Consider the following 12,620-nt stretch of genomic DNA (forward strand, 5'->3'; position numbering starts at 1 on the left):
TATATATTATTTAGAATAACCATAGACACTCTATATGCAATAATGATCGAGTTAGCTATACAGGGTTGAGGTTGATTCTTAAATAATATATATACTTTGAGTTGTGATCGAGTCTGAGACATGTACACGGGTCACGATACGTATTAATTAATTCGAATATTATATATTAAACTGTATATGAATTATTGGACTGTTAACTGTGGACTATCGACTGTGAACTAATAACATTGGACAATTAAAATGAATTAAAATATTGATTATAACATATGAAACTAAACATTTCTTCAAGTTTGCCACTTGATCTCATCTTAGACCTCATTTGTATCTTGACGATTACAATCTGCGTTCAAACCTTTCATGATTCTTGAAGACACCTCAATCGAGAAGATGAACCAACCGCACTTCATCTACGGAAGAAAAGATTTATGCTTATAGTTATGCACCTGAAAAACTCTCGGAAACTGAGTAAACGTTTAACATATAGCTGTGCTAATTCCTTTAGTGTTATTATTATCCAAAATAATTTGGTAATTCCTTTCAAAGTAGCAAATTTTGTCGCAGCTCTAGCAAGTCAACTTCGACTTTTCATTCGAAACAACCTTATTAACACCTTGATATATATGTGTTCTCTTTTATTGTTACCGGAGAACCTTATATATTCTACCATATTACCATCAGCGTTTAATCATCGAAAAACACAATCCTCCTGAAACCACCTCGGATTGATAACCGATAATTCAGATATCGTAGCATTAAATGCAGAGGAAACAGAAAAAAATTGTAGATGGTCTAAATGGCCAAAAGTTTGATGATAAAGAAAGGAGTGTTAGGAACGCTCGATAGAAAATTTGGTACTGAAAAAAACAGATTGAGCAAACCATGAAGGAGACCAAGGCCAAATACAAGGACCATACCATATATTCAAAGAAACCAGGTAATTCTGGATCCGATGAAACCTTCAACGAATATCTAGCTCTGTACTCATGTTAAAATCTTGAGGGAAACCTTTCTTCATCAACCATCGAACTTAGAAATTTCAAAATATCATCATAAATATCTTCGATATTTCTGAAGATATTTTCATAAATATTCTCGTCTGAAATTATTTATCTCTTCGTGCTATCTATATTACATCATAAAGGAAACTACCTTAGTTTCTAAATTTCTTTAAAAATTTGAGTTTGAATTATGAATGATTTTGAAGTAATGTTGGAAATTGATGCATGAGTTAGTATAATATAATGATACTTGATCAACGTGATTATATTACAGTAAGTCATACTGAGTTTCTAATGGGACGTGATGATTCACAGATCATAACCTCATCATGTGCAATGTTACATAACTCTTTAATTTTGCTTAACTTCTGAACATATCAAGAAAGTATACTCTTGATAGTTCTATTCTCAGTGATTCAGGTAATTTGACAAATCAAATCGTGCGATTACGTTCTTTCTTATTTAGAACATTAAGTTCATTCGAAATTCCATACTTACGAATTCTGTACTGTTACTCGCTTTACTAGAGGTCGAGAAGATAATAAAAAGGCAAAGAGCTCCAAAATATAAGAGAAAATATAAAGCCCAATAACAACACCGAAATTACAAACCGTGGATATTAATACGAATAGTAGTATAAAGACACGGTATAATTAAGAATAGTATCACCTCAAGGTAATAGTAGAAGTAAACAGATTTTTCTGGTGGATGATTAAAAAGAAGGATAACAGAGGTGATAAATAGAAAAATATCAAGGATTAGAACGGGATTAAGCATTTTCACAATCTTTTGGATGTATGAATTAAGAAAGAAAGTATAGGAATAGTGAGAATAATGAAACGAAAGAGTTTAATTTATAATGGAAATACCAGACAAAGTAATCGAGGCAGATCACCGTATTTAATTATAGAGATCTTAATGTCCTTACTCGCCGAAGGATCAAATCTTTTAGATTTTGAAGATTTTCTTTAAATTCCTTGATTTTTGGAAATCAACCGTGACTACGTCACCAGAGAAGACGAATATACATTTATTCATTTCACTCTTTTGTGATAGCTTCATTCGTGCTCTTCGAATAATTGAATTGTTTTATCTATATTAGTCAATAATGATAAAACTCTATTTATCAACTCATATTCGTCATGAAAACATTCTTATTGTTAGCCATGATGACCTCACTCAAATTTTGGGACGAAATTTCTTTAACGGGTAGGTACTGTGACGACCCGGAGATTTCTGACCAAATTTAAACTTAATTCTTATTTAATTTTGACACGATAAGCAAAGTCTGTAATGTTGAGTCTTAAAATTTTGAACTTTGTCCATGTATTTATTTTAACCTTCGACCATTACCGACGATTCATGAACAATTAATTATAAATAGATATGTGTGTATAAATGTATATATTTAAATAATAATTGGAAATATAATTTGAAGTATTATATATTGTTGTTATTAAAATAGAAATAGGATATTATAATAATTTTTATTTAAGATATATCTATATATATAAATAAAGTATATTAAAAATAAATATTAAATGATTGTAATACTCGTTTGATGTTTCGATTGATATTAAGTAAGTTAAATTTAAACTTATATGATTTTAAAATAAAAGGTGATCCAAAAATGAGTTTTATAAATTTTAGGCTTATTAATAATATATTTAGAAGTTGTTTGCCAAATTTTAAAACTTTTTATATTTTACTTAGGAGTTGGGAGTGAATAATTAATATAATTTTTATTTAATAATTTATGTTCGAATTTTATACCATAATGATCAAAATTAATAAATATAATTACTGTAAAAATTTGAGATTTGTACGAATACTTTTATCCGCCACTAATTATCAATGGGATACGAAATAGTAGTTTGTGAAAACTGTCGGCATAAGATTTCAAATAAGATTAACTGGATTCATGACTGATTAAATTATTATTATAATCGTTATATTATTATTATTAAAATTAAAATCACATTTTTGCAAAGATCCAATTTATTAAAAATCTTAGATGTTACTGTGTTTTTATTCGTTTTCTTGTTTCTTTTATTAAAGTTTGTTACACAAACAAAAGCATCCTTCTTTTGTAACTTGCAATTTGATAGAATACAAACCCCAAGTAGGGTTACCTAGGGCTGCTACCATATTCATCTTACTGTATAGGCACGATTGAGTTGGATTTTATTTATTTATTTATTATTATGTTACTTTCTTACATCTTGAAATCTTATACATATATATATACATATATACATATACACATATAGATATATTAGAAGCTAGAGCACACACCACCCTTCACCCTTGAACATCCGGCAACCATCCTCCAACTTATATATATATGTATATATATATGTATGTATATATATATGTATATATATATATATATATGTATATATATATATGTATATATATATATATATATATATATATATATATATATATATATATATATATATATATATATATATATATATATATATATATATATATATATATATATGTAAGCTAGATTGAACTCCACTCCATCACCACTTTCGGCTAGAGTCATAGCCGAGAACCACCAACACAATCACCACCTTCTTCCTCGAATATCACCATAAATTTCTGTTTCTTTTCGTGAGTACACCAACACCACCTATCTAGTCTATATATATATATATATATATATATATATATATATATATATATATATATATATATATATATATAATAAGCTCGACCACAACTGTTTCTGTTTAATGAAATCAAGGAAACACCATAATCCGCCATCATCAATTAAACCCATTTAGATTGCAAACAACTACTGCGTGACATGTTTTCTATTTCCTTTCAAACCACCAGGTATCTACTGCAAAAACCATCCAAAATAGCCGCCACAAAACCCAATACCCTCACTTTCTGTAATACTGTTTTTGATTTACAACAACATCTTTGGTCACCATATTTACAGTGTACGTTTTTGTTTCTGAACCGAGACCAGAACACTACCACCACCTTAATTATAAACCAACAAACACCAAACCCATTACCATTAGAGATTATTGGAAGGTTCACTGTTTCAGCTGCAACGTGATCACATTCAACTACCATCATTTAACTACTATTGTTAAGTATTCCTTTTGTTCTATGTAGCAGCTACAACTGCTGCTACAGTTACTCTTACTTTCTATTTTTATTTAAACCAAAACCGCCATCACCTTTGTTACCACCTTGCTGCTACTATGCCTAGTTACTTTCTATTTCTATTGCTACTGTACCCACCTACAAACAACGAACAACAGTCACCTGCAAACATCCTTTTTGCTGCTATAATTATCGTGTTGTTTACTCTGCCATGTTCTTCTTCTTTTTCTGTTCAGCGAAAGAATTGATGATGTAAATTAATGATAAACTGATTGATACTATTAAATGATATAAGAGTGATGATGAGTAGGGTCAATGATTAAAGATGATGGTGATAAGGATAAGCATTACAGGTTGTTACCACTTGTGTTTGTTCCTGTTGTAAACCGAAATTTTTTTTAAATTTATCTTGAGTCATTTGTTATTGGACCGGGCTGCTAGTAGCTCAATTATATTTTAAGTGGGTTGTGTCCCTGATTGTGTTAATGGGCCGAGAAGGCTGGAAAAATACTGATATAGAATGGTGATGGCATATGAAAATGATAAGTTGATTATTATGATAATCATGAGTATTAAGATGATGATGATATAGTAATAATGATGATGTAGCGAGACAATTTTGATTATGATAAAGCTGATAATGGAAAAATGAAAACGAAAACGATAATAATAATTAAGGTGATACATTAACATGATAATGATAATAAAACGTGAGGATTAATATGAATCAGTAAGGGTAACGTGGTGTTGATGAAGATGAGATGATAATGATCATAGTGATGATGATGATACATATGATAATGAAAGATGATGATGATGTGTGGTGATGTTTAGGTGTTGATGATGATTGCTCTATGATAGTTTGTTCTTGTTTTAATTCGATACCCAACACAACACACATCGAAACCATGGTGGACTGTAGCTGCAATTGCTATTGTATATACTTCTGTTTCCAGTAGGATTGTTTTTGGGGAAGAAGAGGAAAAGAAAACAAAACGGGTTTTACAGTTTTGGTTAGTGAAATAAAACAGAAAGATAGATCAACTCAACTGGTTAGGGACGTTTTGGTTTAATCGAGAGCTCTCGGGTTCGAGCCTGGGCATAGGCATTATTTTTAGAACTTTTTCTTGAGGTAGTTTTACTTATTATTATTATTATTATTATTATTATTATTATTATTATTATTATTATTATTATTATTATTATTATTATTATTATTATTATTATTATTATTATTATTATTATCATTATTATTATTATTATTATTATTATTATTATTATTATTATTATTATTATTATTATTATTATTATTATTATTATTATTATTATCATTATCATTATTTTCATAACAAATAAATATCGTCATATGTATTTTTACAACAAAATACAGTATGGTGAGTTTCATTTGCCTCTTTACCCTTTATATTTTTGGGCTGAGAATACATACGCAATTTTTATAAATGTTTTACGAAATAGACACAAGTAATCGAAACTGCATTATATGGTTGAATGATCGAAGCCGAATATGCCCCTTTTTACTTGGTAACCTAAGAATTAGTAAACTGGTTTACTAATTAACGCGAATCCTAAAGATAGATCTATTGGGCCAAACGTACCCCATCCGTTGTAGCGGATTCTTTAGTACTTCGATGTTGGTTTATATCATGTCCGATGGATGTCCCAGAATAATAGGGGATATTCTTATATGCATCTAGTTAATGTCGGTTATCAGGTGTTCAATCCATATGAATGATTTTTGTCTCTATGCATGGGACGTATATTTATGAGAACTGGAAATGAAATTCTTGTTTTCTATTAAAATGACGGAAATGATTATTTATGTTAAACTAATGAACTCACCAACCTTTTGGTTGTCACTTTAAGATTATGTGAAAATATAATTATTTAAATATGACACTTTGTAATAAATATTACTCCCTTCGTCTCATATTAATAGTTTAGTATTTTATTTTGAGATGTCTCAAATTAATAATCCACTTTCATAAATAGAAAAAAAAATAAGAAACTTAAGTTCTATTATGCGCTTAATGTATTTGGATAAGATTAAAGGATAAAGAAAAGATAAAGGTAAAACTAGAAAATAAACATAAAGTATAGTACTTTTATGACAATTTCTTAAACCGTGTGTTTCTTGTCTGTGGACTATTTATATGGGATGGAGAGAGTATTATTTTGACCAGGAAACGCTCCAAGAAATAACATTCATCAATAAATGTTCGTGATAACATTCATCGTGATGTATGTTATTCTTCGAGCTTTTTTTCATCTTATGTGAAGTTTTTTTTTCAAAATTTAGGCCGATTTAGAGTTTAAGGTTTTGAGTTTAGTGTTTTGAGTTTAGTCCCTAAACCCAAAATACTAAACCCTAAACTCTAAATTCTAAACCGTTCGTGTTAATAACTCAATCAAAACCTTAAATCTAAACCCTAAACCTTAATTTCTAAACCCTAACAAAATGCTCGAAGAATAACATGCATCATGATGAATGTTATCAGGTACATTTATCGATAATTTTAATTCTTCGAGCGTTTTATGGTCAAAATAATAACATTTATCACAAAGTGTCTATTTTATTGTTCATATTTTTACGCGATCTTAATGTTTTTAAAAAAATAAAAAAAATTACTTCCCCCACTAAATTCTTTCCCTCTTAATTAAATCTATATATATATATATATATATATATATATATATATATATATATATATATATATATATATATATATATATATATATATATATATATATATATGAAAAATCAAATTTAAACTCAAAGCTGAATTTAAAATCAATTAATTATAATTAGTTTGGTTAAATTATGATTTTCGGGCTTAACCAAAACTAAATCGAATTCAAATTCAGTTTCGATTGTGAATTGAATTTGTTTTCAGTATCAATTTTTCTTCCAAAACAAACTCAATAATTCAAACCGAATAAACTGAAAAATGAACCGATAAACACCTCTGCCCACCCACAACAACTCTTTTGAAATATGACTAACTCAACCATCAATCAATCTTACAATATATAAGAGAATATGTTATGTATATATAGAAAAGCTAATATTAAAATATATAAAAAATACGTTATGTAAATATAAAATAAAAATAGAGATAATAGGTTGACAATAGTCCTTATTTCTCATTTATCATAACAAAACGACAAAATTGCATGGGGGTCCCTGTGGTGGTATGTTCAAAATAACAAGCTGGGTCCAAAAGAATTTTTTCACCTTGGGCGGTCTCTGTGGTTTGCAATAGTTTCACGGAGGGTTCAATTGCCTAACGTTCGTGTAAATCTAACGGTTAAGTGGTGTACTGACTTGCACACGAGGGTATTTTCATCAATTTTGTTTCCTCTTGTCTTCTGACCCAACCTCTCTTTATTCATCCTCATCTTCTTCTATCATCAAATAATAAACCTTAATTTTATTGAATCAAGTAACCTCAAGACACGGTCAAATCTAAATCCAAATCAATACATACACGATAGTGACCAACATCACCTTCATACACGATAGTAACCACCATCACCTTCGTTCACCATCGTGACTATAACGACCCGTCCTAATCCATAAGGACGAATACAATAACATATGGTTACATTGCGAGGTTCTGACCTCTATATGATACATTTTACAAACATTGCATTCGTTTTTAAAAGACAAACCTTCAATACATTGAAAGTTGACAGGCATGCATACCATTTCATAATATGTCCAATCTATAAATGACTTAATAATAATATTGAACTCAATGACTTGAATACAATGTCTTTTGAAATATTCCATGAATGACTCCAAGTAATATCTCTAAATGAGCAAATGCACAGCGAAAGATTTCTTTAATACATGAGAATAAACATACTTTCGGGTGTCAACCAAAAGGTTGGTGAGTTCATTAGTTTATCATAAACATTCATTTTCTTCACTTTAATAGACCGCAAGATTTCAAATAGTTAATTGTACACGTAACCCGAGTACAAAATAGTACGCATAACCTGTGAATTAAAAATCATTCATATGGTGAACACCTGGTAACCGACATTAACAAATGCATCTAGAATATCCCCAAATATACAGGTACACTCATCTGTATATAACAATGAAGTACTAAAGCATCCGTAACCTAGATGGGACGTGTCAAAGTCCATAGATCTATCTTCAGGATTCGCGTCAATTTGGGGGGTCTATTCCCAAATTATTAGGCTACCAAGCTAACAAGGGTGATATCCGGTATAATAATTTAACCATAGAATGTAGTTTCAAGTACTTATGTCTATTTCGTAAAACAGTTATAAAAGAAGCGCATGTATTTTCAGTCCTAGAAATATATATAAAAAGGGAGTAATGAAACTCACAATACTGTATTTCGTAGCAATAATGCAAATGACGGTACTGAACAATGCAAGGTTAGCCTTGGATTCACGAACCTATATTAAATATATATATTTATATATTGGTCAATATCTGTCTAACAATTTAGGTCAAGTCGTAGTGTATCACAATCCTAATGCTCGAGTCCAATATGCAAAAGTCAACAAAAGTCAATTTGACCCAAAATGATTTCCAAAATCTATACATGTTTAACATATAACTTAAATATAGTCGTTTTATATATTTAAATATATTTATCAGATTTTATTACAAGTCTTTTATTAATAAAAAAATTTTATATTAAAATTTATAAAAATATACTTTTATATATCTTAAGTAATAATCTTTATAAAGTTCACCTAATATCATAAAATATAGTGGTATGTGTTATTAATAATTATATTACATGTGGTAAAAATATCTTTGTATTACATATTTATTTGATAAAATAATATTGATAATAATAATGAGTAAAAGTTGTATTATTTTGTAATAATAATAATAATAATTATTATTATTATTCTATTAATAATAACAATGACAATAATTATTTTTTACTAATGATGATAAAATGATTATTCTAAACATGATAATTTTAATAATAACGATACTTTTTATTATTAATTGTAATAATAATATTTTATAAAAATAATAATTCTATTCAAAATGATAATTTTTAATAATAATAATACTAAAATGATAATAATGATGATATTTAATATTAACAATGATATTTCAAAAAAAAAATGATAGTTTTAATATTAATGATACTTTTAATAATAATAATAATAACGATAAAAATAATAAAATGATAGTTTTGGTAAAAATATTAATTATAATAATAATAATAATAATAATAATAATAATAATAATAATAATAATAATAATAATATTAATAATAATAATAATAATATTGATAATACTAATAATAACCTTAATGATAATAACGATAGTAATAATAATAACAATAATAATTTTTAATGATAATACTTATATTAATAACGATGATGATAATAATAATAATATTATTATTAGATAATAATATTAATGATGATAATAACAACGATAACAATAACGATAACGATAACGATGATGATAACGATAACTATAACGACGATTGTAATAGTAATACTAATAATAATAATAATATTAGAATTAATGATAATTCAGTTGACTAAATCTTTTAATCCATTCAACGAAAACACACGACTTCTAAATGAAAAGTTATTAATTTTTCGACAGCTTTCCAACGACATGCATATCATATACCTTATATCAGTAATATATGTACTAAGTTCGTGATTCAACATATACTATCTAACGATGAAATTAAATATACAAGCATGCATAATCAAATATACTCGAGCACTAGTCGGGGATACACTATTAATATATAAAAGATAAGATTTGAATGCTCACGTATCAATATTGAGATTCAATATTGTAGGCAAGGTACATAGACGCAACGGAGATGATAAACACTAGATTGACCTCACAAGCATACCCATAACCTCCAAAGCTATAACCCATATTTTCCTTAGCTATCTCCCGCTAAAAAACCCGTTTTGAAAATAACTCGTTCATGACCTTGTCGTAATATTTTATGTATAATAATACTAATAATATCGCTCCTTAATACTACTAATGTTAAAATAATAAAATTAATATTAATAATCTTAATATTAATAATATAAATAATATTAATAATATATTTATATTTATATATGTTTGCGGAGTGTGTGTGGAATGAATAAGAAACATAAAACGTTCGATATTTATAGAGAGTTCCTGGACAGCCATCTCATGCGATCGCATGGGACTCAAGGCATATATCCATGCGATCACATGGCTCAGAAATCCAACTCAGGTTCATTTGTTTTACTCTGCCGACACTCGTATAATATTATTATATATATATATAATATATTTAATTTATATAATTAATTATATATTATATTATATTTACGTGCATAGTTGATTAGTAAAATTAGTTTTGATGACTCGTACGTTTACTCTCGAATTAAGTCCTGGTTCCAGTTTCTCGAACGCCTTTTCATACGCTTAGAAAACTAGCACTTTATGTTTCGCAACTTGTACATTTATTAATAATTAGACTTAATTCACCAATAACTATATCACTCAAAGTGTAACCTAATCATTCAAGTGTTTTGGTCGTTTGCTTCTATAAATCAATGTCTCGTTATATATACATATGATAATATAATTTTAAATCAAAACATTTTGTATCTAATTAATATTATATTTAATCATTTTGCAAAATATATAACTATATATATTTTTATAGAAATATATTTTGTACATATTATAATTAAAATATTTATTTAATAATATATTATTTAACTTTTCAAAACTAATTATATTTCGAAGTTTATTAAAAATTGTTTTCATAATATAACATAAATTGATATGAAACATTTATGTACTAGCCTTTACTCTGACTTGTCAAATATTACTTACTTAAATATCAATCGACTCATTAATCGAATACTAATATCGTTTATTAATAATTCAAAATATATATAAACACGTTTAATTACAAGTTGCAAGTTATTTATATATTTATATTCAATTAAATCACTGGCCGTTATTATTTATAACTTTGTCAAAAGGTTTCTAGAAAGATTCTAAATTTTAAGATAACGTTAAAACCTTTATCCTTATTAAAATGACTCGGTAACAATTTGTCAAAAGTGGTTCCAGACCTTTATAAAGTTATATTCCTTTTTAAAGAAGACGTGACACTCAAATCATTGTATATAATTTCTAAAATTTATAACAGTAAAAGATAATGATAATAACTTTAATAATTTACATCTTGACATATTGTAAAATGTACAAATCTTTCTAAACATATCGTAGTACGTTTTATATCTATTAATTGTATTCGAAACCACCTATATATAAGCTTAATATACTTTGTCTATATATATATATATATATATATATATATATATATATATATATATATATATATATATATATATATATATATATATATATATATATATATATATATATATATATATATATATATATATATATATATATATACACGTTTCATATAACACTTTCTATTACATAGATGTTTAACTAAAACGAATAATTATAACGTTATACGTTTAATACCTTGTTAACGTTTCAAGTCATATAATGGATTTCATAACATCACAATTTAATATATATATATATATATATATATATATATATATATATATATATATACAAATATATATATATATATATATATACATATCTATTCACACATAATTGTTCGTGAATCGTCGGACATGGTCAAAGGGTAATTGATTACACGAATGTAGTTCCAAAATTTTGAGATTCAACATTACAGACTTAACTTATCGTGTCGGAAACATATAAAGATCAAGTTTAAATTTGGTCGGAAATTTTTGGGTTGTCACAGTACCTACCCGTTAAAGAAATTTTGTCCCGAAATTTGATTAGAATGGTCATGGCTGACAATAAGTATGTTTTCATGACGCATACGAGTTAAAAATTAAAGTTTTATCATCAGCGAGTAACATGGATAAAACAATTCATTTATGTGAAGAGTATAAGTGAAGCTATCGCAAAAGAGTGAAATGAGTAAATGCAGGTTCGTTTTAACCGATGACATAGTCACGGTTGATTTCCGGAATTCAAGGGATTTTAGAGGAAATCTTTGTAATAAGATTTATTTCTTCGGTAATTAAGGAAATTAGGATCTTCTTAGGTTATATGCAATAATCTATATCGATTGTTCTGTCGGTTATTTTACTATAAATCCACCCTCTTCGTTTCCTTAGTTCCACAGCTCATACCTTCTATTATTTCTCCCTCTGTTCATAATTTAAGGCATTCATCAACATGCTCCACCCGGTTCTAATTCTCAATATACTCCTAACTTTCATATCTATTGTTCTTCTTTTTCATCTGCCGACAAAAGAATCTATTCACTTCTACTATACTCTAGGTTTTATAGTGTTTTTAGTTCTCCTGTGTCTTTATATTTCTATACGCATCGATATACATGGTTTGTAATTTCTGGGTTATTGTTGGGGTTTATATCCTTCCTTATT

Source organism: Rutidosis leptorrhynchoides, chromosome 2, assembly GCF_046630445.1.
Source record: "Rutidosis leptorrhynchoides isolate AG116_Rl617_1_P2 chromosome 2, CSIRO_AGI_Rlap_v1, whole genome shotgun sequence".
Taxonomy (NCBI): domain Eukaryota; kingdom Viridiplantae; phylum Streptophyta; class Magnoliopsida; order Asterales; family Asteraceae; genus Rutidosis; species Rutidosis leptorrhynchoides.